Raw genomic sequence first — 4,115 nt, 5'->3', positions numbered from 1 at the left:
GGCTCATACAAAATTTGTAGAATATTCATACAAAAAGCGTTACGAAGGGGTGGGTGGGTGTCAAAATGTCCATTTTCTGCGTTATGAAATAAATGAATGAACCCTTACGACGGTCTCATGGGATGTCGTTATAATAAGCTTCAACTTAAAATTTGACAAATATGTTTTGTAATGTAATACGAATAACTGGCACCGAAGAAGGCTACAAGTGGTACTCGAAATACGCCTCTCTGTCAAAGATACGCAATTTAGACGTTATTAAAAAGTAAAAGGTACTCAAATTCATTTTTTTTTCTTCTCTATTGAGATTCTGCTAAAAGGGTTCGTTACATTAAAAAGGTACCAAATATTGCTTAGCAAATAATGTCCAATATCAATCAATAAGTTTATAGATTTACATAGATTCATTTCAGATTTTGGGGGCCTTCCTTAGTCGAGTGGTTAGAGTTCGCGGCTACAAAGCAAAACCATGCTGAAGGTGTCTGGGTTCGATTCCCGGTCGGTCCAGGATCTTTTCGTAATGGAAATTCCCTTGACTTCCCTGGGCATAGATTATAATCGTACTTGCCACACGATATACGAATGCGAGAATGATAATTTTGGCGTAGAAAGCTCTCAGTTAATAACTGTGGAAGTGCTCATAGGCCTATTCACATGACGTCTCAAATCAGCTGATCGGGAAGCACTTTGACAGTTCTTCTGTGAAAATGACAGACTCGTGTTAGCACTGCTCCTTCACCGATGTAAACAAATGCATAGACGGATCTGTCACATGAAAAGGCCTATCCAGCTTTTTAAAAGCACTAATGGCTGCCGCAAACAGGCTCGCTTTCTGGTAGGGATCAGTCAATTTGACGTTTGGCTTGGGTCGTTTTATATTGAGCGGACCCAAGCCAAACGTCAAATCGACCGGTCCCTACCAGAAAGCGAGCCTATTGGCAGCAGCCATTAGCGCTCGTAAAAAGCTGGATTGATCACTAAGCTGAGAAGCAGGATCTGTCCCAGTGAGGAATTTGTCGTGTTCTGGACCTCCTGATCCGGATCCTGGTCCTGCATATTGGGTCCTAAAATTTTTGATAAAATCTTGTTTTTATTTAACAACACGAAAGAGCATGTTACTTCAACTACTTTAGCAAATTTTCCCGCTCAAATAACGGCTATATCATGTTTAAAATTTAATTTAAAAATTGGGTCCATAAATGAACCATGACACTTGTGATCATGTTTGACCTTCGCTTAGTCGACAAAAACACCACAGGGGTTGTTCCTATCTGACATTTCGGGAGAGACACGGAAAACAAAATACACCCAAAATTTGAGTTTAAGCCAATGGGTGTGACAAAATCTAAAAAAAAAACATAAAAAAATGTTTTTCTGGCTTAAACCAACGGAAAACATTGGAAAATTGAGTAAACATGTGTTTTTGGCCTAAACTTAAGCGTTTGTCACTAAAATCGGGACAGGGCTTAAGGACCCTATTCCTCCTGATCAAACGTGATTTCCATACACCGACCGATACGTTCTTCCGTTTTAAAATCGATTTTAAGACTGACTCGCTTTTCAGGAAAGCCTAACATTTCTCCTGTTTCTTCGCTCTCTCTCCCTCTCTCTTGTTTTCTTTCTGGATAAGTCCTGCCATACCAACAGAACTAAAATCCATCCTTAATCAATATTTTTTTACTTTTTTTTTATTGTTTATTCATTGTGTCATCTACCAGAGTCTATGAATGGAGAGTTGCGCGAAGAGTGAAACCAAATCTACCTATCGAACTGTCAAACCGTCTACCTATCGAGCAGACCAGTAAAACATGTAGGGGCTGCTTTTCGAAGACGAAGAAGAACAACCATTCAAGGAAGTCTCTTCGCGCAACTCTCCATTCATAGACTCTGTTATCTACTACAGACGTAATGTCAAGAAGAAGAAGAAGTTTCATTTCTCCAAACACGTCATATTTTCCGCGTTACCTTTTAGCGATTTTTCTTGCGTTACCATGTGGTGAGTAGCGAATCCAACGTTGTCCTCAATCGGGGTTTTTATGTTCACGTGGTATATGGACGAATCATTGATGGAATAGTTCTTTCTTTTAGAACAACTTTGCAACTCGGAAAACTAACTGCGATTGTTTTTATTAAACCTAAGTTAGTTTAATTTTTCTACAATAAAACATTTCAAAAATATGGATCGTTTTCCGAGCTGTAAGTATGTTCGTTATTATTGAACAAGAAAAACAAATATTACTTTCATTTATTATTTATTAAGGTAAATGAAAAATAAAACAAAAAACAATGATTTTGTTCTCATTCATTGCTTTTTTTTTCTCTACGGCAACAAATGGTTCAGTTATTTCCATTCTCGTTACAATATTTTCACAATCTAAAACTGTATCGTTTCTTTTTTCTTAGTTTTACTTTTGTTTGCTAGCGGTAGTCTGTTTTACATTTCATGTTCATGTTGTAGTAAAGTCATCATGAAACGTTATTTTTCTTGTTCTAGATTTGTTTTTCATTATGTTCTTTGATGTTCACCATACTGCACTATATTTATAGGTATTGATTTTTTTATCGATAAACATCGCTATAAGTTATACGCAGAAGCTTTTTTATTTTCTCCTCCCTCGTTCAGCCCTCGTTTTCCTATAGTTTCAAAAAGTTGGTGAAATTTTACGGTTTTTTGTTTGTTTCTGCAACTAGTTTAAATGACAGCATGAATGTACCGATCCAAAACATACAAAATTTACGGACAAAATTCTTTTTTTTTTCTGTACCCCAATAATTTTATGATTTGAAGAAGTTATTTTTTATTTTCAACAGTACTATACAGTCGTTTTTTTGGGGATTCGTCGTGCTATTGCTAGCAGCTTTCTCTCTTAAGCTTTAAGCCAAAAAATGATTCTGGCCTGCATGGTTTTCCGGCCCTCGGTAAGCTATCATTCTAGCTCGATCCTGCCCGAGAAAAGATTCTGCATATCTAGTTTTTATTTTTTACATCTCTACTATCACGATTGGTATTTTTTTGTTTACTCTTAGTTGTATATAGTACTAAATCATAGTATCATAACTACTATTAGTTTAATATTTCGTTTCACGGCCTTCCGTTAGTTGGAAAGCATGCGATATTAGACTGATGCAAATTTTGAAGTTTTTGCTCCCCTATGCTTGAACGATGTCAATTATGATGAAAATGATCCTCCCAAAATTTGAAGTGATTCGGAAGAAATTTGGTTGTGCACACGCTATTTGAAGTTTGTATGGAAATTACTAGCAAACCATTTGTGTTCAGTCCTCCTGCTCGTCATAATAATCTATGGAAAAGTGAACACACTCATCTCATGTGAAAACTTCCCAGCTACAACTTTGCCCAAGACCACATTTGAGTGGTGAACTCGCCAAGGGCGAAAAGCCACTCTAATAAAGATAAATAATAATAAGACCACATTTCGATAGGACGTAAGGATAATTTGTTATTTTTGATAACAAAGTCAACATCATGCTGAGAAGATCATTCAATTACTTTCAGTGCAACACTGCTTTTTTGCTGTAGAACATAGTAGCCTGGATTACTTTGATCTATTCTTCCCGCCAGGAGCACAACTGTTGCCTGTCGAACAGTTGATGAAGCATGCTACATGCAAACCAACTTTATGATGATGAATAACAATTTATCCTGAGGTCCAATCAAAATGTGGTCTTCGGCAAAGTTGTAGCTGGGAGGATTTCACATTAGAAGAATTTGTTTACTTTTCCATAAAATATTATGACGAAGAGATAGAGGGCTGAACACAAAAGATTGGCGTTTTCCATAGGCGTTTTCCGAATAGCTTAATCGCTTCGGGAGGATGATATTTAACATAATTAAAATCGTTTAAGTATAGGGGAGCGAACATTTCAAAATTTGCATCACTCTAATGCGATATCCCTCCATTCGCTGCTCAAATACATCGTGTAGTGTGGGTTCTCAATAATGTCCTGGTAGTTAATATAATTACACAAAAGAGACGAAAAATGAAGAACAATCTCTCATATATCACTTCATGCATAGAAAACGAAATTTGAAACTACAAAAAAATAAGCAAAATAGCATCTTTCGCACATTGCTCACATCACATACTCTCTCA

The sequence above is a fragment of the Aedes aegypti genome, chromosome 2 (genome assembly GCF_002204515.2).
Source record: "Aedes aegypti strain LVP_AGWG chromosome 2, AaegL5.0 Primary Assembly, whole genome shotgun sequence".
NCBI lineage: Eukaryota > Metazoa > Arthropoda > Insecta > Diptera > Culicidae > Aedes > Aedes aegypti.
This window is presented reverse-complemented; position numbering follows the sequence as displayed.